At 35.0% G+C, this 14,430-nt stretch overlaps 1 protein-coding gene across 1 annotated transcript in view; it reads right to left on the minus strand.

The window, feature by feature from the left end:
- TRIM9 (tripartite motif containing 9) overlaps positions 1-14,430 on the minus strand; it is a 240,804-nt gene that overhangs the window by 172,941 nt on the left and 53,433 nt on the right. The gene's annotated exons all lie outside the window — the stretch shown is intronic.

Raw genomic sequence — 14,430 nt, forward strand, 5'->3', positions numbered from 1 at the left:
TATAGTTTTTTTTAATGGAATATTTCTTTCTATGTCTTTTTGAAAGTCTTTGATAAAAAGAAATGCTGCTGATGTATGTGGGTTTATTTTGTATCATGTTATCTTGCAGAAATTATTGTTTCAACTTAACTTTTTGGTTAAATCTCTAGAATTTCCCACCTATATCATCATATCATCTGCAAACAGAGATAGTTTATTATCTCTTTGCCTTGATACCTTAAACTGCTTTTTCTTCCCTTACTTTATTATAATGGGCATGTTTGTGTCTGTAAGGAAAGAGGGATAAGGGATAAGAGAAAATGCAAAAGTTGTTTCTAAAAGGAGAATTTAGTCAAGAACCCTGGAAAATATTCTAGAAGAAGAAGATACTGCAGAGGAGGGTTTCTGGGAGTTAACTGAGTTAACAGTCATTACACAACCATCCTCTCTCTGAGCTGGAAGGGGAAATAGCTACTCCATCAACTCCTGTAACCTGACTAGATTTGTGGAGAAACTGGGAGGGTTTGGGCTTGGAAGACACCTAAGAGGAGATGTGGGTTTCCTTGCAGTGCTGTGGACAAATTTGCTGTGGCAATTTGGCTACTGTAAACCAAAGAGTTTAACATCTGGGACTTTGTTTTTTTTTTTTAACCTAAGAAGCCAACCCCAGGCTTGGGAAAGTACTCAGTCCATTTGTGAGTCCATTTTCACTAGCTCCTTTAGAGACAATTAAGGTTAGTTGTTTTAAAATCTCGAATTCCTAGTCTAGAAAGTTAGTTAGATTTTGGAGGGGTTTAGAAAGATCAGGAAGTTGATAAGAAGAGCTTAAGAAGATCAGAAGGGCTTCCTCCTGAGAAGAGCATAGGAAGTGGGTGAAAGTAGAGCTTTGTAGACTCAGTGACATATTGGATCTTAACTTTCAGTTCCCTAACCTTAATAAGCAAAATAAACTTGTGTTTTCGTATAGTCTCAAGGAGTTTGTGTTTCACAGACCCTAGGAAGCTCCCTAGGGGGGTTTTTAATCGCCAATCCATCTGGGTCCTTCTCTAGCCCCATATCTCCTTTTGGAGACACATTTCTTTTCCATTTCATTTGTGATTTTAAATGGGAAACTTCTAGCTTATCCTAGTAACAAATAATATTTTTGGATGGTTTTAGGTAGATGCTTCTTCTAAGAAAAATTCATTTATACTTAGGGTCGTCAGTATTTTTTCCTTTTTCATATACCATGGCTACATGATTCATGATCCCCACTCCCTCTTTCTATCCCCCTCCCGAATCTGACAAGCAGTTCCACTGGGTTTTACATGCATCATTGTTAAAAACCCATTTCTGTCTTCTTTATATCTGTAGTAGCACAATCCTTTAACATCAAAAACTCAAACATATCCCTATCACATTACGAGATAGATCACATATTTTCCTAATGTATTCCTGTTTCCACAGTCCTTTCTCTGGATGTGGACAGCATTCTTTCTCAAAAATTCCTCTGAATTGTCCTGGGTCAGTGCATTGCTGTATTTTTTTTTGAAAATTTTATTAAATTAATTAATTTGGAATATTTTTTCATGGTTACAAGATTCATGTTATTTCCATACCCTCCCCTATACACCCCTCCCACATCTGACACACAATTCCACTGGATTTTACATGGGTCGTTGATCAAGACCTATTTCCACATTACTGACATTAGCACTAAGGTGATTGTTTAGAGTCTATATGCCCAATCATATCCCCATTGACCCATTGGATCAAGCAGTTATTTTTCTTCTGTGTTTCTGGTTTCATAGTTCTTCCTCTGAATGTAGATAATGCTCTTTCTCAAAAGTTCCTCAGAATTGTACTGGATGATTGCATTGCTGCTAGTGGAGAAGTCCATTACATTTGATTGTATCAGTGTATCAGTCTCTGGGTACAATATTCTCCTGGTTCTGCTCCTTTCACTGCATCAATTCCTGAAGGTCATTCCAGTTCCCATGGAATTACTCCAGTTTATTATTCCCTTGAGCACAAAACTATCCCATCACCAACATATACCACAATTTGTTCAGCCATTTCCTAATTAAAGGGCATTCCCTCATTTTCCATTTTTTTTTGCCATCACAAAGAGCACAGCTATAAATATACTTGTAATGTCTTTTTCCTTATTATTTCTTTGGGGTACAAACTCAGCAATGCTATGCCTGGATCAAAGGGCAGGAGGTAATTTAGCAACCTTTGGGCATAATTCCAAATTGCCATCCAGAATGGCTGGATTAATTCACAACTCCATCAGCAATGTATTAATATCCTAATTTTGCAACATCCCCTTCAACACTTATTATTTTCTTTTGCCAATCTGCAAGGAGTGAGGATGTACTTCAGAGTTGTTTTAATTTGCATTTCTCTGATTATACGAGATATAGAACACTTTTTCATGTGCTTATTAATAGTTTTGATTTCTTTAACTGAAAATTGCCTATTCATGTCCCTTGCCCATTTACCAATTGGGGAATGACTTGAATTTTTGTACAATTGGTTTAGCTCTTTGTAAATTTGAGTAATTAGACCTCTGTCAGAGGTTTTTGCAATAAAGATTGTTTCCCAATTTGTTGCTTCCCTTCTAATTTTGGATGCATTCATTTTGTTTGTACAAAAAATTTTTAATTTGATGTAATCACAATTATTGATTTTACATTTTGTGATTTTTTTTCTAGCTCTTGCTTGGTTTTAAAGTCTTTCCTATCCCAAAGATATGAAAAGTATACTATAGTGTTTGCCCAATTTGCATATAGTTTCCTTCTTTATATTCAGGTCATTCACCCATTCTGAGTTTATCTTAGTGTAGGGTATGAGATGTTGATCCAAACCTAATCTCTCTCATACTGACTTCTAATTTTCCCAGCAGTTTTTATCAAATACTGGGTTTTGGTCCCCAAAACTGGGATCTTTGTGTTTATCATAGACTGACTTGCTTAGGTCATTTACCCCAAGTCTATTCCACTGATCCTCCTTTCTGTCTCTTAGCCAATACCTGTAATATTTTCTAACTCTTCCTTGGTCTTAAAATCTTTCCTTTCCCAAAGATATGACAAGTATACTATTTTGTGTTCACTTTATTATCCTTCTTTATATTTAAGTCATTTACCCATTCTGAGTTTATCTTGGTGTAAGGTATGAAATCTGGAAAAAAATTAATCTCTCCCATACTGTTTTATAATTTTCCCAGCAGTTTTTATCACATAGTGGATTTTTGTCCCAAAAGCTGGGATACTTGGGTTTATTACAGACTGTCGTGCTGAGGTCACATACCAGTGTATTCCACCCATCCTCCCTTCTGTCTCATAGACAGTACTATATTGTGTTTTTATATTGTTTAAGATCTGGTACTACTAGGCCACCTTCCTTCACATTTTTTTCATTATTTCCCTTGATAATCTTGATCTTTTTTCTTCCAAATAAACTTTGTTATTTTTTTCCAATTCAGTAAAGAAGTTTCTGGGTAGTTTGATAGTTATGGCACTAAATAAGTAAATTGGGTTGGGAAGGATTGTCATTTTTATTATGCTATCTCTTCCTATCCATAAGCAATTAATGTTTGCCCAATTCTTTAGATCATTTTAATTGTGTGGAAAGTGTTTTGTAGCTGTGCTTATATAGTTCCTGTGTTTGTCTAGGCAGAAAGATTCCTAAGGATTTTTTATTGCCTAGGGTGATTTTAAATAGAATTTCTCTTTCTAATTATTGCTGCTGAGATTTGTTGGAAATATATAGAAATGCTGATGATTTATGTGGGTTTACTTTGTATCCTGCAGCTTTGCTAAAGTTGTTGATTATTTCCACTAGCTTGTTAGTTGATTGTCTAGGATTCTTTAAGTAGAACATTATGTCATCTGCAAATTGTGATAGTTTGGTTTCCTCATTGCCTATTTTAATATCTTCAATTTCCTTGTCTTCTCTAATTGCTACTTCTAGTGTTTCTAGTAGAATGTTAAATAATAGAGGTGATAATGGGAATCCTTATTTCACTCCTAATTTTATTGGAAATGCTTCTAATATATCCATATTGCAGATGATGTTTGCTGATAGTTTTATATATATTGTTTATTATTTTTAGGAAAGGCCCTTCTATTAGTATACTTTCTAGTATTTTCCTGCATCTATTGAGATAATCATGTTGCTGGTTTGCTTGTTGAAATGGACAATTATGTGAATCGTTTTCCTAATATTGAACCAACCTTGGATTCCTACTATGAACCCCACCTGATCATAGTGAATAATCCGTGTGATCACTTGCTGGAGTCTTTTCGCTAAACTAAAAAGCTAGTATTCTTTTTAAGATTTTTGCATTTATGTTCATTAAGGAGATTGGTCTTTAGTTTTCCTTCTCTGTTTTTGATATACCTGATTTTGGGATCATTATCATATTTGTGTTGTAAAAGAAATTTGGTAGAATTCCTTCTTTGTTTATTTAGTCAAATAGTTTGTATAATATTGGGATTAGTTGTTCTTTGAATATTTGATAGAATTCACTTGTGAATCCATCTGGTCCTGGGGATTTTTTCTTAGGGAGTTCTTTGATGGCTTCTTCAATTTCTTTTTCTGACATGGGATTATTTAAGTATTCTATTTCTTCTTTGGTTAATCTAGGCAATTTATATTTTTGTAAATATTCATCCATATCACTTAGATTGCCATATAACTAGGCAAAATAGTTTTTAATGATTGCCTTATTTTCCTCTTAATTATAGATGAGGTCTCTCTTTTCATCTTTGATACTCTTAAATTTCATTTTCTTTCTTTTCCTTTTTTTATTAGATTGACCAGTACTTTGTCTATTTTATTTGTTTTTTTTTCAAAGTACCAGCTTCTAGTCTTATTTATTAATTCAGTAGTATTTTTACTTTCAATTTTATTAATTTCTCACTTAATTTTTAGGATCTCTAATTTAGTTTTCATCTGGGGGTTTTTAATTTGTTCACTTCCTATTTATTTAATTTCTATGCCCAATTCATTGATCTTTGCCCTCCATAATTGTTAATATGTGAACTCAAGGATATTAATTTCCTCCTGAGTACTCTTTTGGCTTCATCCCATATAATTTGATACGAGTCTCATCATTGTCATTTTATTCAATGAAATTATACATGTTTCTCTGATTTGTTCTTTGACCAATTTTAGTGTATTGTATTATTTAATTTCCATTTAATTTTTCATTTGCCTCTCCATATACCCTTACTAATTATTATTTTTGATGCACTATAATCTGAAAAGGTTGCATTTATTATTTCTGCTCCTTTTTCATTTGTCTGACCTGTTTTTATGCCCTAGTACATAGTTAATCTTTGTGAATGTACCATGTGCTACTGAAAAGAAGGTGTATTCTTTTTTGTCCCTATTTTTTCTATTAACTCTATTTTTTCTAATATTTCATTCACATCTCTTACCTCTTTCTTATGTATTTTTTTGTTTTGATTTATCTAGATGTGATAGAGGAAGGCTCAGATCTCCCACTAGTATAGTTTTACAATCTGTTTTATCCTTGAGCTCTACTAGTTTCTACTTCAGAAATTTGGATGCTATAACATTTGTTGAATGATGCCTTTGTCCATACTGCCTTTTATCAGGATGTAATTACCTTCCCTATCTCTTTTAACTAGATCTATTTTTACTTTGGCTTTGTCAGATATCATGATTGTGACTCCTGCCATCTTTTTCTCAGTTGATGCCCAATAGATTTTGCTCCAGCCTTTTACCTTTACCCTGTGTACCTACCTCATGTGTGTTTCTTGTAGACAATATATGGCAGGATTTTGGTTTCTAATCCACTCTGCCATTTGCTTCCATTTTATGGGTGAGTTCATCCCATTCACATTCAAAATTATGATTACCACCTTTGTATTATACAACATTTTGATTTCTTCTACTAGTTCTGCCCTTTCTTCTTTCAGTATTTCCTTCTACACCTGTGTTTTGCTTTTAATCTGTCCCCCTAATTCCCACCCTTATTTTACTTCCCTTTCTCCCCCTTCCCTTCTTATTCCCCTCTTATTGTTCTTTAGGGTATTTTTAAACTACACACACACACACAGTCTCTCTCCCTTCTATTGCTTCCCTCCCCACCAGTCCATTTGCTACTGTTCTACTTCTCTATAGGGCACAAATCAATTCTCTGTCTTCTCCAATGGATCTGATTGTTCTTCCCTCTTTGAGTGAATTTCAATGCACTTAAGAATTGAGTATTTCCTGTCTCCAACCTCTTTACCCTTACACTGTACTGTGTTCACCCCCATTCCCACCATGCACTTCTTGATGAAATATAAATTTACCCCATTTTGTCTCTTTTCTCATTTCTCTTAATATTAATTTCTTTTTTACCTCTAGTTATATATATATTGCATACTTATTTATGTCTTGACATTTCATCCTATACAGTTGGTCACTGGTCCCTCTAAATATAATTCTTCTAGATACCCAGGTAATAATAACACTTTTTAAGAATTACCAATATCATCTTTTCTTAAAGGGTTACAAATAATTTGAGCTAATTGGGTCCTTAAAAAACTTTTTTTCCCCTTTCTTAATTACCTTTTGATGATTCTCTTGAATTCTGTTTTTGGGCATCATATTTTCTGTCTAGTCTAGTCTTTTCTTTATGAATGCTTGGAAGTGTTCTATTTTATTAAATGACCATACTTTCCCCTGCAAAACTATTGTCAGTTTTGCTGGGTAGTAGATTCTTGGTTGTAGACCCAGTTTCCTTGCTTTCCAGAATATTCATGCCTTTTGGCCCTTCAGTATAGATGCAGCCAGATCCCATGCCTTTTGGCCCTTCAGTATAGATGCAGCCAGATCCTGTGTTATCTTAACTATAGTTCGATGGTATCTGAATGACTTCTTCTTTGCAGCTCTGTGATAGAGGCTGGCATTAAAGAAAAAGTGGCAAACTGAAGAGTATGTGAAATTGATCACCTTGGTGGGGGAGGGACCCCAGGAGTGAAATTTCCTGAGGAGAGAAGACTCTGGCTTGGAGAGCAGTGAGGGTCTCTTCATCTTGAGACATTGAAGAGAGAAGGTGGATAAAGACTTTCTCCTGAGGGTTACCCACTTTTCCTGCTGGTGACTGAAAGTCTTTCCCCCCAACACTTACCAATTGAAAGGACTTTCTGAAAAGAAACCTGAGCAGACTTTACCTCAGCTCCTGTTGCCCAAGGGTGAGTCAACCCAAATTTCTTTCAGGGGGGCTCAGGCTGCCAAGGTCTGACTTCCCCCCCCCAAACTCAAGGAGAGAGGAAAAGGGTTTAGATAGAGACAGGGACCCTTCCCCAAACTGAGTATGAGTGAATAGATCAAGGGGAGACCCTTTTTGTCTCAAGTAGTAGAGGGGGGAAAAGAGGAAAAAGAGCAAATTGGGGATAGCAGCTTAATCTAAGGAGGGAGGACAGAAGGAGGAAAATATTCAAACCCCCTCCTCTCTCTGAGCCAACTCATTACATCTCTTGTCTCCCCTGAACCTCGCTTTGTGGAAATGGGGCAATCCTCTCTTTCTCCTGCTCCATACTAAAAGCCCAGACCTCCCTTTGTCGGGTACAATCTATTCTCGCTCTTTTTATTTTTTTAAAACAGCTTGTAATATTTTTTCCTTCTTCTGGTAGTTCTTAAATTTGGCTATTACATTCCTAGGCATTGTCAATTCAGAATTAAATACGGGAATCCACAGAATCTGCATACTTTTAATGTCCACTTTTTGCTCTTCCTCTAGGATGTCAGGGCAGTTTTCTTGAATAATTTCATGTAGAATTATGCCCAGTGTTTTTCTTTTGTCATGATCTTCCTGTAAACCAATGATTCTTAAGTTGTCTCTCCACGGCCTGTTTTTTAGGTCTTTTGTTTTGTGCATGAGGTGTTTCATGTTTTCCTCAATTTGTTCATTCTTTTGATTTTGTTTTATAGATTTTTGCTGCCTTGTTAAGTCATTTGCTTCTAGTTATTGGATTGTGACTTTTAAAGACTAAATTTCATCCCTGGCTTTTTGATCATCCTCCTTCTGGTCTGTTTTTCTTCATAGGTCATCTTTTATCTTCCTTGTCTCATTGTCAATCTGGTCAATTTTGGCTTTCAAGACAATATTTTCTATTTTCAGATGATTTATTTTGCTTTTTAAGTTATTTTTCCCAATTGTCTTTAGCCACTCAATTGTTTTTTGAATTGTGTTCTGAGTTCTTCCAAAGCCTAAGTTCAATTTGCTGGAGGTTCTATGTTTTTGCTTGGTGTTCCTTGGTCCTCTTCTGTTCCGTTTGCTCTTTGTTCATTGCCTGGATAGAAGCTGTTGATTGTAATTTATTTTTTTCTTTTCCTGTTGTCTACTCATATTTTTTTTCCTTCTTCCCCCCCTACCCCCCTGTAAATAGCTGTAACATTTGCTCCTCTGGTTATTTGATGGATCTGTGGGTTTGGGCTATTCTTTCCAGGGGGACTTTTTCACTCCTCTGCTGATTGTATTGATGAGCCCTGAGGTCAGATCTTCCTCAGCTGCCAGCAGAAACTGAAGGTGTAGGTGAAGGGAGCTGTGCTTCCAGCCTTTGACCTGGGATCAGAGTCAGCTATATTCTTACAGCTACTCTCACTGCAGTCTATGGGGTAAGAGACTTGGAGCTTGAGCTTCCCTGCCCTTTGAATCCTTCTTATCTACCCTATTGATAAGATTAAGCCAGGGAGGAGTTGATCTGCAGAGCTATATGTGCTTTGAGGCCAAAACCTCAAGAAAAGTGTGTATGGGGGAAGATGGAGTATTTTGGCTATGACTAGGCTGCCCACTCTGTCTGACACCTTTGTTCAATGCCCTGAGCCTGGCACAGCAGTACCAGCAAGGCACTCCCTCTGGACTAGAATTATTGCACACGCAGAGATTCTAGCCACTGCTGGAGATTCAGCATTGTGGGTGGGGGAGGGGTCATGGGACTTTCCCATGAACCTGAGAGTTCAAGAATTCAGGCTTTTTTTGGCATACCTTTTTAGTTGAATCCAGCAGGAGGGTCCTACAGCTCTGTTCTGTTGTTAGATTTGGTTTTCTGTTTCCTCTAACTAGTAGTTTTTGTTTTTGATTTGTGTGAAGGGTTTTAGAGGACTGGACTTTTGCTGCATTTAAGCCAACATCTTGACTTCACCTATAAGGCAGGGTTACATCATCCCAGGCATGGACCAGAGTCTGCGGGGAGTATCACTGCATTGCTGTTAGTAGAAAAGTCCATTACATTCAATTGTGCCATGATGTATATATAAAAAGTCTCAGTGTACAATGTTCTCCTGGTTCTGCTCTTTTCACTCTGCATCAATCCCTAGAGGTCATTCCAGTTCACAGGGTATTCCTCCAGTTCATTATTCCTTTTAACACAATATCTTCAGTATTTTTAATAGGAATGAGAGTTGCATTTTGGTGAAAGTTTTTTCTGCATCCATTGATACAATCATGTTACATTTCTTATTAATATAATCAATTGTGTTAACAGTTTCCTTTTTTATTAAAGCATCCTTGCATTCTCTGGTATAAATACTGTTGGATCCCAATGAATAATCTTTATGTAATTGTTGTAGTCTCCTGGTTAGTGTTTCATTTGAGATTTTTACCATATTCATTAACAAAATTGGTCTATAATTTTAACTAGTTTGGATATCAGTGCCACATTTGCTTCATAAAATTAGTATGGTAGGATTCCTTCTTTCCTATTATTTCACATAATTTATTTAATATTGGAATTAATTGATCTTTAACTATTTGGTAAAATTCACTTGTAAAACCATCTGATCCTCATGCTTTTTTCCTTAGGAAGTTAATATATGGTCTGTTAATTTTTTTTCTAAAATAGGTTTATTATATATTCTATTTCTTCCTCTGATAGACAATTTATATTTTTTAAAGTATTCTTCCATTTCATTTATGTTGTTAAATTTGTTAGCATCCTTTGTTAGCATTGTGTAATTGGGCAAAATAACTCCTAATAATTATTTTGATTACATCTTCATTTGTGATATATTTTATACTTTTCATTCTTAATGCTATTGATTAGGTTTTCTTATATTTTAAAAAAACAAATTAACCAATTGTTTGTCTATTTTATTGAATTCTTCATAGACCCAAGGCCTAGTTTTATTTATAATTTCAGTAGTTTCCTTGGATTCAATTTTATTAATCTCATCTTTAATTTTTAGGATTTACAATTTGATGTTTAATTGGGAATCTTAATTTTGTTTTTTCTAGTTTTTTTTAAACTGTGTTCCCAATTCATTGAGCTATTCTTTTTCTATCTTATTGAAAGTACAAACAATTGGTGTTAGAAATTTCCTTCTAATTGCTATTTTTGCTATATCTCATGGGTTTTTATAGGTTGCCTCATTATTACCATTAATTATAATTAATATATATTATTATGTTTATAATAATATATAATAATTATAATAAAAACAATAATAAAATTATTGTTCCTATGACTTGCTTTTAAACCTACTAATTCTTAATTAGTTTAAATTACTTTCAAATTATTTTTTACTTTGTGTTTTCTTGGTATCTTATTACATATAATTTTTATTGCATTATGGTCTGAAAAGGATATATCTAATATTTCTTCTTTTCCTCATTTTAAGTATAAGTGATTTATGCCCTAATATATGATTAATTTTATAAGTACCATGTACTGTTTATAAAAATCTATATTCTTTTTAATTCCCAATAAGTTCTCTCTAGATAACTATCATACTTAGCTTATCTAAAATTCTATTCATCTCCTTAACTTCTTTCTTAATTATTTTTTGATTTTATATATATATATATATGTATATATACATATTTGAGAGGGGTAGTATATCTTTTTCTACTGTAAGGAAAGGTGCAAGAGGGAGAGATAGAGTTTTGCGTGACAGCAATGACAGTTGAAAGGCAAGGTATCCTGGGAGAAGAGGAGAGACCTGGGAGAGATCCATATGGAAACCTTGGCTTATGGGAGCTGGGACCTCAACCTAGCAGGACATGATTTCCTTGCTGAGGACCTCACTCAGAGCCATAAAAATTATCTGTTCGATGTTCAAAGTTTCTTCTAACAATGTCACCAGTCTGATACCCCAAGGAATGTCACAAAAGAGCATCAGACTCCTCCAAGTGAGGGAATTGTGGACTCACTGTCAAGGAGAGTCCAGCTCCACACACATACCCGCTTCAGTCCTCTTGCACCTGTTCTGTCACTTCCTAGGCTAAATATATAATAGATAGTTTGGGGAAATTTAGTTGGGTTCCAGATGGTGAAACTCAGGCTGGCTACACAGTTACCTGAGTGAGAGACCATGGTTAGGAAATAAATTAGGGACACCAAGTCCCACTTTCCATCTCCCCTACCTGCCTTTTATCCAAGCCATTAAACCTTTTTTTTGCAATCAGATTTGCTATCAAGTGATTTGATTTGGGAACCTTGAAAGGGTATATGAAACCAACTCTAACACCCTTTCCCCACAGACTGCTAGACTTTAATCTAATCAAAAGCCTCTAGAGGACAAGGAATCTCAAACTCCAACACTTCTTCCCCACAGACTGCACTGAGAGATCTTCTGTCAAAGCTCCAAGAGGGGAGACTGACAGAAAACCCCAAAACCAAAAAAATGAGAGGAGCAAGAGCACAGACAAATATGAGGACCAAAGAAGGGGTAAATATGAACAAACAACAGAAAAATAAGAAAGAAATTAGTTTTGACAGCTTCTGTACAGGCAACAAACCAAGAGCAAATGAAATAGAGGAGGAAGCAAGCAAAAAAAAACACAAATCCCAGCGAATTGGATACAGGTTTTGGAAGAACTCAAAATGCAATTCAAAACACAATTAAGAGAGGCTGAAGACAATTGGGAGTAGAATTTAAAAACTAAGATAAGTCATCTGGAAACATAAAATAGTATCTTGAAAGCCAAAATCAACCAACTTGAAAATGAGGCAAAGGAGATGAAAGATGAGGCAAAGAAGATGAGAGATGAGGTAAAGAGAATGAAAGATGATCTCCAAAGAAAATCAGACCAGAAGGAGAAGGATGACCAAAAAGCCAGTGATGAAATCCAGTTTTTAAGAACCAGAATACAACAACTAGAATTAAGTGACCTCACAAGGCAGCAGGACACTATAAAACAAAACCAAAAGAATGAAAAAAAATGAGGAAAATATGAAGCATCTCATTCACAAAACAGAGGATTTAGAAAATTGTTTGAGGAGAAACAATTTAAGAATCATTGGTTGAATTGGACGAATCTATGAGAAAAACCACTATGCACATCCAGAGGAAACACTGTGGGAGTAAGAGCACCAAAGAAAAACAACTGCTTGAATACATGGGTCGAAGGGATATGGTTGGGGATGTAGACTAAATAAACATCCTAGTGTAAACAACAACATGGAAATAGGTCCTGATCAAGGACACAAGTAATATCCAATGAAATTGCACATTGGCTGCTAGAAGAGTGAGTGGAGAGTAGGGAGGGAAATAATGTGATTATTGTAACCAAGGAATAATGTTCTAAATTGACTAAATAAACTTATTAAAATGGAAAAATAACAAAGTAATATTATTTCTATTATATTTTTTAAAAAAAGGATATCCAGAGAAATCATGAAAAAAAAATGCAAAGGAACAGCCCTTACAGTCCCAGATCTCAAACTAGACTATAAAGCAGTGGTTATCAAAACAATTTGGTACTGGCTAAGAGACAGAAAGGAGGAACAGTGGAATAGATTTGGGGTAAATAACCTCAGCAAGATATCCCATGATAAACCGAAAGATCCCAGTTGTGGGAACCAAAACCCACTTTTTGATAAAAAAAAAAACTGCTGGGAAAATTGGAAGACAGTATGGGAGAGATTAGGTTTGGATCAACATCTCATACCCTACACCAAGATAAACTCAGAATGGGTGAATGACCTGAATATAAAAAAGGAAACTATAAGAAAATTAGGCAAACACAGAATAGTATACTTGTCAGATCTTTGGGAAAGGAAAGACTTTAAACCAATCAAGAGCTAGAAAAAATCACAAAATGTAAAATCAATAATTTTGATTACATCAAATTAAAAAAAGTTTTGTACAAACAAAACTAAATGCATCCAAAATTAGAAGGGAAGCAACAAATTGGGAAACAATGTTTATTATAAAAACCTCTGACAAAGGTCTAATTACTCAAATTTATAAAGAGCTAAACCAGTTGTACGAAAAATCAAGCCATTCTCCAATTAATAAATGGACAAGGGACATGAATAGGCAATTTTCAGTTAAAGAAATTAAAACTATTAAAAAGCACATGGAAAAAGTGTTCTAAATCTCTTATTGTCAGAGAAATGCAAATCAAAACAATTCTGAGGTATCACCTCACACCTAGCAGACTGTGGTTGTACACTGTGATTGTACACTGTGGTACAATCGAATGTAATGGACTTCTCCATTAGTGGCAATGCAATGACCCTGAACCTACGAGAAAAACCACTATCCACATCCAGAGGAAACACTGTGGGAGTAAGGACACCGAAAAAAAAAACAACTGCTTGAATACATGAGTCGAAGGGATATGGTTGGGGATGTAGACTCTAAATAAACATCCTAGTGTAAACAACAACATGGAAATAGATTATGAGCAAGGACACAAGTAATACCCAATGAAATTGCACCTTGGCTGCGGGAAGAGTGGATGGAGAGGAGGGAGGGAAAAAATGTGATTTTGGAAACCAAGGAATAATGTTCTAAATTGACAAAATAAACTTATTCAAATAAAAAAAAGGAAATTGTTTAAAGAAGGATTAACATCCACATTCATTTGGTCATAGAAACCTCTCATACCCTATAGTAAGTGGGTGAGGGGGAGAAGTTGAGAAGGAAAGGGATATATAAAAGGGAAAGTAAATTAGAGGAGATAGTAATCAGAAGTTGTAGGAAACAAAATAAACCAACACAAATCACCAGCATTTCTATATACTACCAACAAATTCCAAAAACAGGAGTAATTCCATTTAAAATATCTGCACACTATCTAGAATCCCTGTGTTCTATCTGCCAAGTCAAACTCAGGAACTCCATAAACAAAATTACAAAGTATTTCACACAAATAAAGTTAGGTCTAAACAACTGAAAATTATTGAAAATTATTAATTACTCCATGGTAGGCCAAGCCAATATAATCAAAATATTATTTTTACCTGAATTAATACTTTCTCAGTGTCAGATCTACCAAATAATTATTTCAAAGAACTAATTCCATCCACTGTCACAAAATAAACTGATAAAACATGATAACAAATTGGAGCATACTATTTTCATTCCATTTCCTTCATAAGTAATTTCCTATAATTTTCTTCTTTCACAAAATGAAGAATATGGAAATATCTATTCCTTGATAGTATATGTTCAACTCATATCAGATCGCTTGCCACTTCAAGTAGGGGAGAGGAGAGAGGT

The sequence above is a fragment of the Monodelphis domestica genome, chromosome 1, assembly GCF_027887165.1.
Source record: "Monodelphis domestica isolate mMonDom1 chromosome 1, mMonDom1.pri, whole genome shotgun sequence".
Classification (NCBI taxonomy): Eukaryota; Metazoa; Chordata; class Mammalia; order Didelphimorphia; family Didelphidae; genus Monodelphis; species Monodelphis domestica.